We start from the raw sequence: 19,895 nt of genomic DNA on the forward strand, positions 1-19,895 counted from the left end.
TGCATATTGATTTAACAAGATTGACATAGGGAAAACACACTCCTCCCGAGTCCATAGTCCCCAGCCCAAAAGGCTGGCAACCGTGGGCACTATCACCCAGGAAGGTCTCCAGAGTAAGAACCCTGACTCTCCAAGATTCACCTGAACCCCGTACTACTATCCGAGCATGCATAACAGCAGAACTCTGGGATGGAAATGAGCAAAGGGACGATGTCTAACAAAATTACCATCAGAGCAATTACCTCCATACCTTAAGCCACTGAAGGCCTAATAGAAATGTAGAAAGAGGAAAGATGGAAAATCCTTAATTTTCTGACCTCTTGTCAGAAAAAAGTTCAGAGATAGAGAAACTATTATGGTCCCTAAGAAAAACTACTCCTGTAGTTTGAACAAGGTAACTCATCTTCATATTCACTTCCCATCCATGGGAACGAAGAAAAGACAACAAAATCCCTGAATGAGAGTCTGCTTGTTGGAAGGACTGCACCTAAACCAATATGTTGTCCAGGAAGGGCGCCAAACTGAAAGTGTTTGACAGAATGACAAAACTCAGGAGCTTGTCCTCCAGGTCTAAGATCATCATGAACTGACCCTCTTAGACCAAAGAAAGAATCGAATAAAAGGATTCCATTTTGAAGGATGGGACACTGAGAAAAACTAGTTGAGACACTTAAGGTCTAAACTAGGATGAAAAGTTCCCACTTTTCCAGGAACCATGAACAGGATGAATAGAATCCTAGACCCTGTTGACTTGCACAAAACTGGGCTATCACTCCCAGGGAAAAAAGATCCCAAAAACAATTAAAAACGCCTCTCTGTTATCTGGTCCGCAGATAAAACAGAGATGGAATCTGCGCCTGGGAGTAAGGGTTTTATTCTATTTAGTAACCCTGAGGCATTAGGTCCGCAGTCTATCCGGGACATCTCGTACCCATGTTTGAAGAAAAACAGAGAGCATCAGCCTCTTAGATCAGGATCAAACAATGTCTTACCCTTGTAAGGAAGCACCAGAAATCTGGACTAAGAAGAAAAATATAAGAGTATTTTTGAAAGCGTGAGGCCTAACTCACAGCCTTCAGATTATGAAACGGACTCGCTACACAACGCCCCATGGACTAGCACAGCGAAGCCAGATAACTTAGCCCCTGGCTTAATGACTAGCATGGAAACATGAGAAATAAAAGAATTGGCTTAGGAGCCTTAATTCTGTTCTGGTACTCTTTCAAAGGGGACTCTACCCAAATGAATTCAGACAAAGCGATGCATCAAAAGATGCTGCACTTGACACAGAGGCAATACAAACCTCCATATAAGTCTTTAGCTTAGTCCATTGATCCTAAAAAGAGCAGCTACCCTCTATAGGGATCGAAATTCTCTAGCCAGATTACAAAAGGCACTGTGCGCCATGATATTTAATGGAGACAGTGACAGGAAAAATCTTCTTTAAAGAGAGAGGGAAAAAGAACACCCTGACTTCTCCCATTCCTGAATAAAAACTCCAAGCACGGACTGGAGCAGGAAACACTTTCACAGAGAAAAAAAAACATCAAGCAACTATAAAGTAGATGAATTTCCGTGGGGTTGACAACGATAGGCGTATCGGAGTCGCCCGTAGAAGCCAAAACCTCCTTTATCAATACACGAAGGTGATCAAGCTTAAATCTGAAGAATACTACTTCAGCTTCAGATAAAGGAATTGTACTGTCCGAATCTGAGATTTCACCCTCAGAGGCTACCGAAGTATCCTCATCATACCTATGAGGAAAGACTACCTGTGTAGCAGCAAGCAGACAGAGACTCTACTATCTGAATTTCTAATTTTCCTCTTGCGATATCCCTTATTATAGGAAAAGCAGATGCCACAGGAACCACAGAAGATACCTGGGCAGTAATTTCTGTAGACAAATAACTCCTCTAGGAGATTGAGAGGAACCGCAGGTACTGCATGTGACGCCATAAAGGCTAGGCACATTACAGGAGAAAGATGTGACACTGCCTAAACAGCATCATCCTGGGAGACAATGGGCTCAGAGGCAATGCTCTATCTCTCCCTCAAGAGATAAGCGAAAACAAAGCTGAAAAAATTATTGTATATTGTTTGCCCCATCAAATAAGGAAAACAAACCAACAATTCACATACACTGCTTGCGCCTTCTGAGGGTAAGCTAGCGTGTAATAACCAACAGAGTTCTTTTCTAAAAGAACACAGGGCAAGGACAGAAATATTTAAAAATTGAATAGTTAAATATTGTCACTTAGTTAGCTGTCACTTTAATAAAAAACTGTCACAAAACAAGCCGCACAGAATTGCATAGAGAAACAATTTGTGCCTAACATACCAACATGAATGTCAGAAACATGTTGTGATACAAATAAAAACAATATTCTTTATTTAATTATGTAATGAAACTGTCACTTTAAGAAATAAACTTATTCTGCATACTGCAGAGTCCTTCCCACCAAAGAAATGTGTAATGGCGGAGGACCGTAGCCGACAAATAAAAATGCATTATCCATCAAAGCATTATAGAAATAAAACTAACAGAGAATCCACAGTAAAGGAGACTGAAGTCTGATTTGCTGTTAAACATACACTGACCATAATGGCTAATATTTTGTAGCATATAATACCACAAACATGCTGTGACTCAAACATAAGCTTGTTATGCTGCCCGCAATAAGAAAAGGGTATATACCTCCATTCCTTGAAAGGTAATAACCCCTGTCTCCAGTCACATTAGAAGTGCCCGCTCCCTGCCTTGAAATACAGAATATATTTGTCCCTTAACAATGCAGATTTCTTAAGTGCCCATCTCCCTACTAGAAGGCAAAAAGGCACTTATCTGCATCTAGCCGTCCGGCAGGAGGACAGTCAATCCAGCGTGAGAGTATGCCACTCCTCACAGAGGCCTGTAATTAGAGAAAGAACAGAGTAAACCTACTCAGGCTTTCTATACTTAACAGCTGTGGTGCTCTTTGCCTCCTCCTGCTGGCCAGGAGTGATATTCCCCAACAGTAATTGATGATTCCGAGGACTCAATGGCCTAGATTTAGAGTTCGGCGGTAGCCGTCAAAACCAGCGTTAGAGGCTCCTAACGCTGGTTTTGGCCGCCCGCTGGTATTTGGAGTCAGTGATTAAAGGGTCTAACGCTCACTTTGCAGCCGCGACTTTTCCATACCGCAGATCCCCCTACGCCATTTGCGTAGCCTATCTTTTCAATGGGATCTTTCTAACGCTGGTATTTAGAGTCGTTTCTGCAGTGAGCGTTAGAGCTCTAACGACAAGATTCCAGCCGCCTGAAAAAAGCAGGAGTTAAGAGCTTTCTGGCTAACGCCGGTTTATAAAGCTCTTAACTACTGTACCCTAAAGTACACTAACACCCATAAACTACCTATGTACCCCTAAACCGAGCTCCCCCCACATCGCCGCCACTCGATTAAAAATTTTAACCCCTAATCTTCCGACCGCCACCTACGTTATACTTATGTACCCCTAATCTGCTGCCCCTAACCCCGCCGACCCCTATATTATATTTATTAACCCCTAATCTGCCCCCCTCAACGTCGCCGACACCTACCTACACTTATTAACTAGTAATCTGCCGAGCGGACCTGAGCGCTACTATAATAAAGTTATTAACCCCGAATCCGCCTCACTAACCCTATCATAAATAGTATTAACCCCTAATCTGCCCTCCCTAACATCGCCGACACCTACCTTCAATTATTAACCCCTAATCTGACGACCGGAGCTCACCGCTATTCTAATAAATGTATTAACCCCTAAAGCTAAGTCTAACCCTAACACTAACACCCCCCTAACTTAAATATAATTTTAATCTAACGAAATAAATTAACTCTTATTAAATAAATTATTCCTATTTAAAGCTAAATACTTACCTGTAAAATAAATCCTAATATAGCTACAATATAAATTATAATTATATTATAGCTATTTTAGGATTAATATTTATTTTACAGGCAACTTTGTAATTATTTTAACCAGGTACAATAGCTATTAAATAGTTAAGAACTATTTAATAGTTACCTAGTTAAAATAATAACAAATTTACCTGTAAAATAAATCCTAACCTAAGATATAATTAAACCTAACACTACCCTATCAATAAAATAATTAAATAAACTACCTACAATTACCTACAATTAACCTAACACTACACTATCAATAAATTAAATAAACACAATTGCTACAAATAAATACAATTAAATAAACTAGCTAAAGTACAAAAAATAAAAAAGAACTAAGTTACAGAAAATAATAAAATATTTACAAACATAAGAAAAATATTACAACAATTTTAAACTAATTACACCTACTCTAAGCCCCCTAATAAAATAACAAAGCCCCCCAAAATAATAAATTCCCTACCCTATTCTAAATTAAAAAAAGTTACAAGCTCTTTTACCTTACCAGCCCTGAACAGGGCCCTTTGCGGGGCATGCCCCAAGAAGTTCAGCTCTTTTGCCTGTAAAAAAAAACATACAATACCCCCCCCCCCAACATTACAACCCACCACCCACATACCCCTAATCTAACCCAAACCCCCCTTAAATAAACCTAACACTAATCCCCTGAAGATCTTCCTACCTTGTCTTCACCATCCAGGTATCACCGATCCGTCCTGGCTCCAAGATCTTCATCCAACCCAAGCGGGGGTTGGCGATCCATAATCCGGTGCTGAAGAGGTCCAGAAGAGGCTCCAAAGTCTTCATCCTATCCGGCAAGAAGAGGACATCCGGACCGGCAACCATCTTGATCCAAGCGGCATCTTCTATCTTCATCAGATGACGACCGGCTCCATCCTGAAGACCTCCACCGCGGACCCATCTTCTTCCGGCGACGTCCAACTGCAGAATGACGGTTCCTTTAAGGGACGTCATCCAAGATGGCGTCCCTCGAATTCCGATTGGCTGATAGGATTCTATCAGCCAATCGGAATTAAGGTAGGAATTTTCTGATTGGCTGATGGAATCAGCCAATCAGAATCTAGTTCAATCCGATTGGCCGATCCAATCAGCCAATCAGATTGAGCTCGCATTCTATTGGCTGATCGGAACAGCCAATAGAATGCGAGCTCAATCTGATTGGCTGATTGGATCAGCCAATCGGATTGAACTTGATTCTGATTGGCTGATTCCATCAGCCAATCAGATAATTCCTACCTTAATTCCGATTGGCTGATAGAATCCTATCAGCCAATCGGAATTCGAGGGACGCCATCTTGGATGACGTCCCTTAAAGGAACCGTCATTCGTCGGGAGACATCGGAAGAAGAGGATGGATCCGCGTCGCCTGCTTCAACATGGACCCGCTCCGCACCGGATGGAAGAAGATCGAAGATGCCGCTTGGAGAAGATGTTTGCCGGTCCGGATGTCCTCTTCTTGCCGGATAGGAGGAAGACTTTGGACCCTCTTCTGGACTTCTTCAGTGGATGTCTAGCCCCCGCTTGGGTTGGATGAAGATCTTGGAGCCAGGACCGATCGGTGATACCTGGATGGTGAAGACAAGGTAGGAAGATCTTCAGGGGATTAGTGTTAGGTTTATTTAAGGGTGGTTTGGGTTAGATTAGGGGTATGTGGGTGGTGGGTTGTAATGTTGGGGGGGGTATTGTATGTTTTGTTTTACAGGCAAAAGAGCTGAACTTCTTGGGGCATGCCCCGCAAAGGGCCCTGTTCAGGGCTGGTAAGGTAAAAGAGCTTGTAACGTTTTTAATTTAGAATAGGGTAGGGAATTTTTTATTTTGGGGGGCTTTGTTATTTTATTAGGGGGATTAGAGTAGGTGTAATTAGTTTAAAATTGTTGTAATATTTTTCTTATGTTTGTAAATATTTTTTTATTTTCTGTAACTTAGTTCTTTTTTATACTTTAGCAAGTTTATTTAATTGTATTTATTTGTAGCAATTGTATTTAATTAATTTATTGATAGTGTAGTGTTAGGTTAATTGTAGGTAATTGTAGGTAGTTTATTTAATTATTTTATTGATAGGGTAGTGTTAGGTTTATTTGTAACTTAGGTTAGGATTTATTTTACAGGTAAATTTGTTATTATTTTAACTATTTTAGCTATTAAATAGTTCTTAACTATTTAATAGCTATTGTACCTGGTTAAAATAATTACAAAGTTGCCTGTAAAATAAATATTAATCCTAAAATAGCTACAATGTAATTATAATTTATATTGTAGCTATATTAGGATTTATTTTACAGGTAAGTATTTAGCTTTAAATAGGAATAATTTATTTAATAAGAGTTAATTAATTTCGTTAGATGTAAATTATATTTAAGTTAGGGGGGTGTTAGTGTTAGGGTTAGACTTAGCTTTAGGGGTTAATACATTTATTAGAATAGCGGTGAGCTCCGATCGGAAGATTAGGGGTTAATAATTGAAGGTAGGTGTCGGCGATGTTAGGGAGGGCAGATTAGGGGTTAATACTATTTATGATAGGGTTAGTGAGGCGGATTAGGGGTTAATAACTTTATTATAGTAGCGCTCAGGTCCGCTCGGCAGATTAGGGGTTAATAAGTGTAGGTAGGTGTCGGCGACGTTGTGGGGGGCAGATTAGGGGTTAATAAATATAATATAGGGGTCGGCGATGTTAGGGCAGCAGATTAGGGGTACATAGGGATAACGTAGGTTGCGGCGGTTTACGGAGCGGCAGATTAGGGGTTAAAAGTGTAATGCAGGGGTCAGCGATAGCGGGAGTGGCAGATTAGGGGTTAATAAGTGTAAGGTTAGGGGTGTTTAGACTCGGGGTACATGTTAGGGTGTTAAGTGCAGACCTAGGCAGTGTTTTCCATAGGAAACAATGGGGCTGCGTTAGGAGCTGAACGCTGCTTTTTTGCAGGTGTTAGGTTTTTTTTCAGCTCAAACAGCCCCATTGTTTCCTATGGGGGAATCGTGCACGAGCACGTTTTTTATGCCGGCCGCGTCCGTAAGCAACTCTGGTATCGAGAGTTGCATTTGCGGTAAAAATGCCCTACGCTCCTTTTTTGGAGCCTAACGCAGCATTTGTTTTAACTCTCGATACCAGAGTTAAATTTATGGTGCGGCCAGAAAAAAGCCCGCGGAGCGTTAACAGCCCTTTTACCGCCGAACTCTAAATCTAGGCCAATGTGTCTTAAGAAAGAAAAAAACAATGTTGTTATTTGCACCCTGCAGTGATATATAGTACAAAAAAACAAAACAAATACAAAATATAAAGTGCACCAATGTATCACTGTGTATATAAGAGAAAGGATATAGTCCAAATTGTAGCAGCATTTTGACACCTAGAATCTGTGCAATGTAACCTCAAAGAAAAAAAGGCAGAGATAGCGTGACTCTGCAAAATAATGGCTTATTTAAAAATTTAAAATCCCCTTACTCACATTGATGAGAGCTATGACTGAGCTCACAGGTTTTAAGCAGTTGGAACTTGTACGTGAGTGCTAATAACTGAGCTCTCAGGATAGAAGGCGTGTAAATATATTCACTCCCAGGTAAGTAAAAAAGAATCTCGAATGAATAAAGTTGAACAATTTATTAAAACATAATTTTAGAGAAAAAAAGCCCCGCCTCCAGTGATATCACAAATGTGCTGCACGCATTCGTGACATCACTGGAGGAGCGACTTTTTTGTACACAGTTGATCGCATCCAATATCGGTGGAGGGACGCTGTGTGAGAGTTGGCGTCAGCTACTCCACGGTAGATTCGATGTTATGTACCTAGTCCTGTGTTTGATCTGTTGCGCTTTTATAACATTATGTTTTAATAAATAGTTCAACTTTATTCATCCGTGATTCTTTTTCACTTTCCTGGGAGTGAATATATTTACACACCTTCAATCCTGAGAGCTCAGTTATTAGCTCTCACGCACAAGTTCCATCAGGGTTGATGCTGGAAGAAACACCTAATTAACAACTGCTTAAAACCTGAGAGCTCAGTCATAGCTCTCATCAATGTGAGAAAGGGGAATATACATTTTTGAATAAGCCATTATTTTGTAGAGTCACGCTATGTCTGCCTTTTTTCTTTGAGGTTACATTGCACAGATTCTACGTGTCAAACTTTTGCTACAATTTGAACTATATCCTTTCTCTTATATACACAGTGATACATTGGTGCACTTTTTGTAATTTGTAACCTGTGACATGCTGTGACCAACTCCTCACTGAGAGTGATTGTTCCACTGTTCCATATTCTAATCCCCCTCAGTCCCAAGCAGCAGCTCTCTGAGGGGGAAAATGGGCCTCAAATCAGTCTCGGGATTCCTTTCAACAAAGAATCTGGAGTACCTCAATTCTTCACCCTCCAAAGAAAAGGTACCATAGAGGTGAGAGGCATTAAGTGTTGTTAGAGCTTTGGGAATCTGTCACTACTAGTGGTCAGAAGTTGAATCCAAGGAGTATTGGTTCATGGACTCTCACCACCTTATGAAAGAAAGAAAAAAACTATGCATATAAAAATAGAGGTGATTATAAAAACAAAATTTATGCTTACCTGATAAATTTATTTATTTCTTGAAACGGTGAGTGCACAGATCATCATTAATTACTGTTGGGAATATCACTCCTTGCCAGCAGGAGGCGTCAAAGAGCACCACAGCAGAGCTGTTAAGTATCACTTCCCTTCCCACAAACCCCAGTCATTCGACTAAAGGAAAAGGAAGGAAAGAACACAAGGTGCAGAGGTGCCTGAGGTTTATATAACAAAACCTGTCTGAAAAATAGGGAGGGCCGTGGACTCACTGTGTCAAGAAAGAAATACATTTATCAGGTAAGCATACATTTTGTTTCTTTCTAATGACACGGTGAGTCCACGGATCATCATTAATTACTGTTGGGAATCAATACCCAAGCTAGAGGACACAGATGATACGGGAGAGATAAGACAGGTAACCTAAACTGAAGGCACCACTGCTGGAAGACCCTTTCACTCAAAAAAACCTTGGCCGAGGCAAAAAAATCATCCAATTTACAGATTATAGAAAAGTAAGCAAAGTAAGGGCAAGTTGCCGCCTTACAGATCCACGTCAGAGGCTTCATTCTAGAAGGCCTAAGACGAAAACACCGCCCTAGTAGAGGGAGCTGTAATTCTCTCAGGATGCTGCTGTCCAGCAGGCTCATAGGCCTTACAATAACACTTCTCAACCAAATAAAAGGAGAAGTGAGAGAAGCTTTCTGGCCTTTATGTCTATCCAGAAAAACAATATCAAAGTTGTGCAACAAACATTCTTTATGAGGAGGATTAGGACAGAGAGCAGGAACAACAATTTCCTGATTAAAAACTCAGTCAGAAACAACCCTAGGAAGAAAACCAGACCTGGTACGGAGAACTGCCTTATCTGCCTGAAATACTAGATAAGGAAAAGAAAAGCTGACAGTTCGGAAACCCCCTAAGCAAAAGAAACAAAATATTCCAAGATAACGACTAAATAGCTATGGAATGCTTAGGCTCAAACGAAGCCTGGAGAAAACCTTCAAGAATAAGGTTAAGACTCCAAGGGAGCAAATGACTTAAACACAGACCTGACTCGGACCAAGACCTGATAAAAGAATTGAACATCTGGCACAACTGCCAGACGCCTGAGCATCATAAGGAAAAAGCCTAAAACTGACCCTTACGTGTAACAGAATTCCCTTTTCAAGGTTTACCTGGAGAAAAGGTAAGATCCTTGGGATCCTGCCATAACTATTGTGAATCCTTCTAGGGATAAACTTACTAGCCTGAATCGTGGACTTTAATTACAGATTCGAAAATCCACGTCTAGCTAAAAAACAGGCGTACAGACTCCCAGCAGTCAGCTTCAGAGAAACAATATTTGGATGAAGGATGGCCCCCTGAAGCAGAATATCCTTCCTCAGCAGACGTTCCTACAGAGGTAAAGACAATATCTCTACTAGATCCGCCTTTAATTTGGCTGCAGCTGGATTCAAACTCCCAACCCTCTGGTTGCAAGGTGTCTAAGCTATCTACAGGACCACAAGAGCTTGCCGTACCAGATCCTGCGAGGCCACGCAGGAACTAGAAGAAAATAAATGTTCTCTCCTACTCGATCCGACCGACTCGTGGAGGGAGAACAAACAGAGAGGAAGATATGCCAACCTGAAGTTCTAAAGAACTGCCAGAACATCTAGAGAAAGGCTTGAGGATCTCTTGACCTCGAACCAAACTTGGGAACTTGGTGTTCTGAAGTCAGAACCAATCTTGGTAACCCCCATTTGGTAGATAACCAGGAGAACATTTCTGGATGGAGTTCCCACTCCCCGACCTGGGAGGTCTTCTGCCTAGAAATTCGTTTCTCAGATGTTCACTCCAGAAAAATGGATGGCAGATAGACAGAAACTGAGAACACCTGGCCACCGAAAAAATATGAAACTCAGAGTTCCTCCCTGAAGGTTAATGTAAGCCACAGAGGCTATGTTGTCTGACTGGAACCGGAGAACCTGGGTTGAGGACAACTGAGGCCAAAACATCAGAGCAGTGAAGACTCACTCTCAACATCAAAAAATGAAGGGGAGAGCAGAATCTCCTCAACCAGTCCCAGACTCCTCCCAGCCCAGCCGACTGGTGACCGTGGCCCCAAACGCCCAGGAAGGTCTCAGAACCATTTGACCTGAGACCGAAGTTCCAGATAAAATCACCACAGGAAGAGACCCTAGTCGACTGAACAGAATTCCATGAACAATCCGGACAATACCCATTCCACTGTCTGAGCATGCACAACTGCAGAATTCTCAGACGGTATCAAACAAGGGAATGATGTCCATGGAAACCACCATCAGACCAATCCCTCCATACACTGAGCCACTGATTGTCGAACAGTAGACTGAATAGAGGCGCCAGAGAAAGGATCCTAGCTTTCCTGATCTCCGTCAAACAGATCTTCATAGATAAGGAATCAATTATAATCCATAAGCAAACTACCCTTGTAGCTGGAACAATCAAACTCCTTTCCAGCTCCACTTCTATTTGTGGAACTAGGAAGAGAACAAAAAATCCCTGAATGAGATCTTGCTTGTAAGAAGGATGGAGCCTGAACTAATAGGACATCCAGGAAAGATGCCCCTGCAATCCCGAACCGATTGCAACCCAGAAAAGGAAACACTAGGAACTGTGGCAAAAACACTAGGAACTGTTGAAAAACAAACTAAAAAAGTTTGGCCGGAAAGGCAAAAACTCAGAATTCAGAGATAATAGATTGGGAACCAGAAGGTACACTTCCTTAAGGACTAAGGTCGTTATAAGTTGAGCTTCTAGCACCAAGGAAGAAAGGAGCGAATTGTCTCCCTCTTGAAGGACGGTCAGACATTTACTGTTTAAAGGAGGATGAAAAGAACCCTCCTCTTTACACGAAAATGTCAGGGTGCCAGGAATCAGACTGAGATGAGAAGTGCAAAAATAATCACACTTTTATTAATAGCAAAAAATAATAAAAAGTCCACAAGTCAAATAACAAGCCAGGAGTAAAAACCAGAGTAGGTAGTCAGACGAGCCGAGTCAGGAGCCAAAGCGAATAGTCAGACGAGCCGGAATCAGCAACAAGAAAAACAGCAGAGTCAGGAACAAGCCAGGGATCAGGAACCAGGAAGGACGACAGGCAGCCAGGTAATACACAGGAACTCTCACAAATGCACCATAATCAGGAAGAGAGGTGAGTAAAATGGCTGCCAGCAGCACTGGGCAAACAAAAGAGGGGAAAACACCCTGACAGTACCCTCCCCTCAACGACCCCTCCCCCACGGGAGGACAAAAGGCTTATTGGGGAAACGGGCATGGAAGGCACGGAGGAGGGCGGGAGCATGAATATCAGAGGAGGGAAACCAAGAACGCTCCACCAGACCGTAGTCCCTACAGTGAACAAAATACTGTACACAGCCCCTGGACATATGAGAATCAATAATGCTGCTGACCTCATACTCCTCATGGTTGTCAACAAAGATAGGACGGGGACGAGGCAACACAATAGTTTCAAGAGGGAGACATGAAAAACATTGGAGAAGCGCATAGTAGGAGGAAGGTCAAGAGCGTAGGCCACAGGATTAACCTGTCGGAGTATTCGAAAAGGATCAACATAACGGGGAGCCAATTTATTGGAAGGCACACGAAGGTTCAAGTAGCGGGAGGACAGCCAAACTCTCTCACCAACCTGGTAGGAAGGCGCGGGCAGACGCCGACGATCAGCCTGGAGCTTTTGGCACTGCATAGATCGATGAAGGCAATCCTGAATCTGCACCCACAAGGAACGGAGTTGCCAGAGATGCTCCTCCAGAGCCGGAATACCCTGAGACATGAATGAATCGGGCAACAAGGATGGTTGAAACCCATAATTCGCCATGAACGGGGATAACTTGGAGGAAGCATTAATAGCACTATTACGAGCAAACTCTGCCCAAAGTAACAGTTCAGACCAATTATTGTGGTGATCTGAGACATAGCAACAGAGGAACTTTTCCAGAGCTTGATTAGACTGTTCCGCAGCCCCATAGGATTGAGGGTGATATGCCGAGGAGAAGGAAAGCTGGATCCCCATTTGAGCACAAAAGGAACGCCAAAATCTAGAGACAAACTGGCTACCCCGGTCCGACACTATCTCTTTGGGTAACCCATGTAAACGGAAGACCTCCCGGGCAAAAATTGAAGCAAGTTCCTGAGCGGTAAGCAGCTTCATCAAGGGAATGCAATGTGACATTATAGAAAAACGGTCAACCACCATAAGGATAACAGTATTGCAATTGGAAACAGGGAGCTCGATAATGAAGTCCATGGAAAGATGTGTCCAAGGACGCTCACCATTAGCAATAGGTTGAAGAAGACCCACAGGAAGACGTCGAGGAGTCTTATTCTGTGCACAAACTGAGCAGGAGGCAACATACGCAGCAACATCAGAACGAAGACCTGGCCACCAGAATTGTCGAGTGACAGACCAAATCATTTGGTTCTTTCCTGGGTGACCTGCGGCTTTAGGATAGTGGTAAGTGTGCAAAAGTTTAGTTCGAAGATTCTCAGGAACAAAACACTTACCACTAGGTTTCTCAGGAGGTGCATTGGTTTGTGCAGACAGGATCTCCTCCCCCAAGGGAGAAGTCAAATTAGTACGTATAGTAGCCAAAATATGATCAGGAGGTATAACAGGAGTAGGTACAGACTCCTCCTTAGACAGAGGTGAAAATTGTAGAGAGAGGGAATCAGCCCTAACATTCTTACTACCAGGCAGGTAGGAGACCACATAATTAAACCGAGACAAAAATAGCGCCCATCTGGCCTGTCGGGGTGACAAAACGTTTTGCTTCAGATAGATAAGTTAAATTCTTGTGGTCAGTAAGAATGATCACTGGCACGCTAGAACCGTCGAGAAGATGCCTCCATTCCTTGAGTGCCAAAATTATGGCCAGTAATTCCCTGTCGCCAATTTCATAATTGCACACCGCTGCAAGGAACAGTCAGGCGTAGGACGTTGAGACAAGAGGGCACCTACTCCAATCTCATACGCATTGACCTCAAGAACAAAAGGCAGGACAGGGTTAGGATGAGCCAGAACTGGAGCGGCAGCAAAGGCAGTCTTAAGACTATCAAAGGCCTTAATGGCAGTAGGTGACCAATGGAGTGGATCATTCTCTTTACGGGTCATGTCTGTGATAGGTTTGACCAAGGAAGAAAAGTTTTTAATAAACTTTCTATAGTAATTGGCGAACACCAAAAAACGTTGAATAGACCGAAGACCAACTGGGCGAGGCCACTGCAGATAACTTGTCAGGATCCATGGAGAACCCTGCAATGGAGATAACATAACCTAGGAAGGTTACTCGAGTCTGATGGAACTCACATTTTTCGAGTTTACAAAACCGGCCGTTCTCACGTAGTCTCTGAAGAACCCGTGTAACATCAGAACGATGAGCCTCAAGTGTGGGTGAGTGTATGAGGATGTCGTCTAAGTACACCACAACACACTGTTGCAACATATCTTGTAGGACATCATTAATAAATTCCTGAAAAACAGCAGGAGCATTACATAGGCCAAAGGGCATAACAAGATACTCATAACCCCCGCTCCAGGAGTTGAATGCGGTTTTCCATTCGTGTCCGTCCTTAATCCTAACGAGATTGTACGCTCCTCTCAAATCAAGTTTAGTAAAGACCGTAGCTCCCTTGAGACGGTCAAAGAGTTCCGTAATGAGCGGAATAGGGTAAGCATTCTTAATGGTAAGACAATTAAGACCCCTATAATCGATGCATGGTCTTAACTCGCCACCCTTTTTCTTCACAAAGAAGAAGCCAGCCCCTGCAGGAGAGCAGGATTTGCGGATGATCCCCCACGACAGAGCATCGGCAACATACTCCTCCATAGCACAATTCTCTGCAACAGACAGAGGGTACACCCTGAGGAGGAACGGCTCCGGGTTGCAGGTCTATGGCACAATCGTAAGACCGGTGAGGAGACAACGTACCGGCACGCACCTTGCCAAAAACGTCTAGGAACTCTCGGTACTCCTCTGGCAATTGAGATACCGAAGAAGTGCACAAGACTTTAACTGGTTTCCGAAGACAAGTGGAAATACATTGCGGGGACCATGACAAAATTTCGGACCTGCGCCAGTCGAGACTGGGATTGTGCTTTTGGAGCCAGGGATAACCCAGAACAACCGGAAAATGCGGAGAGTTTATAACATGGAACTGGAGGGTTTGAAAATGGAGAGCCCCAACAGCCATGGACAACGGAGCAGTTTCGTGAGTAACGAGTGCGGGCTGAAGGGACCTGCCATCAATGGCCTCAATAGCAAGTGGAACGGACCGAGGCAAAAGCGGAATGGAGTGCTTTGATACAAAAGCACTGTCAATGAAATAGCCCGCAGCACCGGAGTCAACAAGAGCCTTAGTGACTATGGAGGAGTCCACCCAGGAAAGGACAACTGTGACCAAAGGTTTCTCCTTAAGCAATTCCGGGGACGAGGATAAACCACCCAAGCTCTGCCCCCGATAGGACCTTAGGTGTAAGCGTTCCCAGGCCGTGTAGGACAAGACTTCAAAAGGTGGCCCTGTAACCCACAATAGAGGCCGAGCCCCTCCAAGGCCTTCTCCGCCGCGGAGAGATACGTGAATCCCAACTGCATCGGCTCAGCAGTACCTGGTGACTCGGGACCAGGAGGCATGGGAGGAAAGGGAGGCATGGGTGGGAACGAACACGTAGGAGACAATGGAACAGGAGGCTTCCGCAAGCGCTCCTTGAAAGAAGGCCTCTCTCTGAGTCTGATGTCAATTAGGATCAAAAAAGACACCAATGCCTCGAGATCCTCTGATAAATCTCTGGCAGCAACTTCGTCTTTAATCGCATCAGAGAGCCCATGAAAGAAGGCAGCAACAAGGGCTTCATTGTTCCAACCTACCTCTGCGGCAAGCGTACGGAACTCAATAGCAAACTGAGCAAAAGATCTTGTACCTTGCTGAATGGACATGAGTTGTTTAGCAGCAGAGGAGGAGCGAGCCGGAACATCAAATACCCTTCGAAAGGAGGCCACAAATTCAGGGTAATTTGAAATCACAGGTTTATTTGTCTCCCACAAGGGATTAGCCAAGGCAAGAGCTGTGTCAGAGAGTAACAAGATGAGAAATCCCACCTTAGCTCTGTCAGAGGGAAACGCCTGAGGTAACATCTCAAAGTAAATGCCCAACTGGTTCAAAAACCCTCTTCACTGAATAGGATCGCCTCCATATCGCTGAGGTAGAGGTGCAGAACCGGACATGCTCCTGGGTAGGCATAGGTGCAGCAGTGGAAACAGGAGCAGCCATAACTTGTGAGAGACTTTGGTCCAAATGTGCAGTGCGAGTCAGCAGGGTTTGCAGGGATAGTGCAAATTGATCCAAGTGGTGATCCTGTACATCCATCCTGGAAATGATGGCAGGTAAAGGTGGATTATTAGCACCATCAGGATTCATGGCCTTTGCGTAATGTCAGGGTGTCAGGAATCAGACTGAGACGAGAAGTGCAAAAATAATCACCCCTTAATTAATAGCAAAAAATAATAAAAAGTCCACAAGTCAAATAACAAGCCAGGAGTAAAAACCAGAGCAGGTAGTCAGGCAAGCCGAGTCAGGAGCCAAAGCGAATAGTCAGACGAGCCGGAATCAGCAACAAGGAAAACAGCAGAGTCAGGAACAAGCCAGGGATCAGGAACCAGGAAGGACGTCAGGCAGCCAGGTAATACACAGGAACTCTCACAAACAGGTCTGAGACAACGCAAAGGCAAAGCATACTGAACAGAGGCCCTTTAAATAATAAGTGATGACATTACAATTCTGAGACTGCATCCTGCATCACATGGATGATGCACACCAGTCTGGCCATAAAAGGAAGTAAAGGAAATGAGCAGAATCCCCCACAATGCTCCATAGTCAAGAAGAGAGGTGAGTAAAATGGCTGCCAGCAGCACATGGAAAACAAAACAGGGAAAAAACCCTGACAGAACAGCATGGGAAAGAAACTAAATCCTGTTCCTAAACTGGAACAAACACTCTCAGGGCCAAAGATCCTGACCACATTTCAAAAATGCCTCTCTTCTTATCTGGTCTACAGATATACTTGAGAGATGGAACCTGCTCCTGGAATAAAGGAGATGAGTTCCAAATTGTAACCCTGAAATACTATTTTTACAACTCTTTTCGAGGACATCTCGTGTCTAGGCATGAGAAAAAAAACTGGAGGTAGAATGCCCCCCACAGGTCCAATCCTGGCTCAGAGGCAAACCCCCACCTGCAGAAAGAGAGGTAGCTGCAGGCTTCTTTAACTACTCCCCCCTGATTCAAACTGACTGGGCATCCAAGGAGACTTGAACTGCCCCTGCTTGGAACACAAATGGGAAAACTTACTGAAGTTACGAAGGAAGTAACAAAAATAAAAGAATAACCTAATAGCCTTTCTGACCTGGATCTCATAATGGAATCAGACAAGAAGTCGTACCCAACGGATGCCGCACTTGTCCCTAAAGGTTTCCATCCTTAAAAAGAGCATCTATCCTCTATATGGATAGACTATCTCTAAACCAGAATAGCTATGGCCCCTATTGCTTCAAGCACCATGTGCCATGGCATTTAAAGGAGACAGCTTATTTCTGACAGGAGATGGGGGGGAAAAAAAGACTCCTTGACTTCTCCCATACCTGAAAAAAAATTCTCCTATCACAGGAAAATTTTTCACAATGAATCTTAGTCCATATTAAACTTACTAGTTTCTGAGGATTGACAACAACAGGGTAGCCAAGGTCTATCCAGAAGCCAACCCCTCTTAAATAATACACAAAGGAGTTCAGGCTTGAATCTGAAGAGAACTTCTTCTGCACCAGATGAAGGAATTATACTGTCCGAATCGGAGCTTTACCCCTCAGATGCTACCGATTATTCTTATCGGACTATATAGGGGCAATATGTGTAGCAGAAACCTTACTATCTGATTTGATAAACTTCCTCTTGCGATTTCCCTTTAGGATAGGAAAACAGATAATACCATAGATATCAGAAAATACCTGGACAGACAATTTCTGCAAGCAATTAACTCCTCCTAGAGATTATGAGGAACCGCAGGGCACTGCATGTGATGCCATACAAAGGCTTGGGACATCAGGGGAGAAAGCTGCGACATAGTCTAAACAGCATCATCCAGGGAGACATGGGGAAATATCCCCTTGGAAATTAAATTATTTACACATTTATTTAAAATGACACTGTCACTTTAAGGATATAGTGAATACCTAAAAATCTAAATGTATTTAAGAACAGACCTCTGTTCCATACTCTAGCCAAATAAAATTATTGATTGGATATATAGATTTTAGTACAAGTATGTGGGACCTCTGTATGTTACACAGTCAAGAGTAAACAGGACCACATTGTTCTTTACACAAAATTGCTGCCAAGGTAGGGGAAAGAAAAATTCCTTATTTGCTTCTGACTTTTGCTTATAGGAAAAAAAACGGATCATAAAAATGATGCAAATAGTATCTTGCAGAGACCGTTTAAATTAGGGATGATCTGAAGGGCTATTCACACAATTATCTCAGAGCAAGAATACTTCCCCCTGCATAAACAAACATCGAGGTAGGCAGACGTCAGCTCCGTTCCATTCTCAAGCCGGAGAACGAACGGAGAGAAAACAGCGCTCAAGCACCTCTAAAATGGTGCCGCTCTTAAATGGAGAAAAGAGGCGTGGCCAAAAGTTGGCACGAAAAAAACTGAAATACGTCGACTAAATCCCTCTATAAGAGGTATTCTGTAAGCTAGAACTGTTCCTAAAACAAAACATAGGTACCCTTGTCCAGCTCCTCAATGTTTCAGCACCTGGTATACCCAGGCGGTCTATACTAATCACGGAGCTCACCAGGAAAAAACACTGCATATACAGCAGAATGTAAGACACTATGTAGACCCATAGAAATGGCGCAAATTACGCTAAACAAGGAAGGCAGGAGCCTTAGTTCTTAACAGTCCCTCACAATGATTAAGGAACCTTAAAATACATAGAAAAATATACAGACCAACTGGTAGTTAAGTCCTTCCTAGTTGTGAAGGGAGTGAACAGTCTCCATCACATGCATTAATGTGCCTGCCACTGCCGTAATCATCCAAAAGGATATGTCCTATATAAAAGCAAAGGGTCTTAACCCCTTCAGTGCCAGCCTTCTAGCCCCAGAAGAAAAAAAGGCACTTACCTGTATTCTAGCCGTCCGGCAGTCAGACGACTCACAAAGTTTGAGAGGATGCTGCTCTTCACAGATACCTGTGTAAAAAGAAAGACAGAGTAAGCTTACTCAGGCTTTCTATACCAGGGCAGCAACATGTTAGGAAAACGCAGCAAACCCCACTTTACAAGTTCCTAACTGCTTTAAAGCAACAACAGCCCTGCTGAAGAGACTAACGTAGAGTACAGCTAGACCCAAATTGTGATGGAAGGCCAGAGAAATCTTGCCCAGACTTCAAAATCAAAAAATCTTGATAGAAGAATCTTAATCGGGACACCTCATTACTTCACCTCTTCCTTGTACTAGAGGCAAAGCGAATGACTGGGGGTTGTGGGAAGGGAAGTGATACTTAACAGCTCTACTGTGGTGCTCTTTGCCTCCTCCTGCTGGCCAGGAGTGATATTCCCAACAGTAATTAATGATGATCCGTGGACTCACTATGTCATTTGAAAGAAATACTATACACTAAAAGCAGAATAATCTGATTTGCATTGGCAAAAGGATTTAATTATTAAAGTGTGCCAAGTCCTCCCTGTTAACTTTGCTCTCCCCTAGTGAAGTTTCCCTTTCCAGCAAGCTCCATTACTTTCAGTGGGAGACATCTCACAGGGATAGCCCCTTTTTCTTTGAAGAATTCCCTGTGGATAGCCCCTGCAAGTGTCAGTATGAAAAGCCATGTCTGGCCAACCCACAAAGGTTTTAGAATCAGGTCCCATGAGAGAGTTCATTATACACTTTATATGAAGGTGAAAAAAACATACCAAAAAGGAAATGATGTGAGATGGTACAGCACTGTGATGTAATGTTTCATTTTTTCATACTATCTACTATGTTATAGCTGCTTATCTTTGTGTCCTAATTTGCTTTGCCTCAGAAGAACGAGCAACATAAAAAATATATTTGCCGTTATCTGCCATTTATAAACTGATATATTATGCAATTCAATGTAAAATGAGTACTTTAATACAAACATGAAAAAGGCTAAACACAATTTTAGACTTTGGATTTTGGAAGTATGAGGGTACTTTAAAAAGTATTGAACTTTTTGAAAAACAGATGCACTTGTGGCAAATTTGTTATGCTGCTGGTTTATGTGCCTGTCTATCAATTGAGTTGTGGTATTTATTCTTTTCAGTTAGTGAGCTTTTATCTACAGACCGTA

The 19,895-nt window shown here is 42.9% G+C and overlaps 1 protein-coding gene across 1 annotated transcript in view; it reads right to left on the reverse strand.

The window, feature by feature from the left end:
* Positions 1 to 19,895, reverse strand: part of VPS35 (VPS35 retromer complex component) — a 588,646-nt gene that overhangs the window by 63,722 nt on the left and 505,029 nt on the right. The gene's annotated exons all lie outside the window — the stretch shown is intronic.

Source organism: Bombina bombina, chromosome 1 (genome assembly GCF_027579735.1).
Source record: "Bombina bombina isolate aBomBom1 chromosome 1, aBomBom1.pri, whole genome shotgun sequence".
In the NCBI taxonomy this organism is placed as follows: Eukaryota; Metazoa; Chordata; class Amphibia; order Anura; family Bombinatoridae; genus Bombina; species Bombina bombina.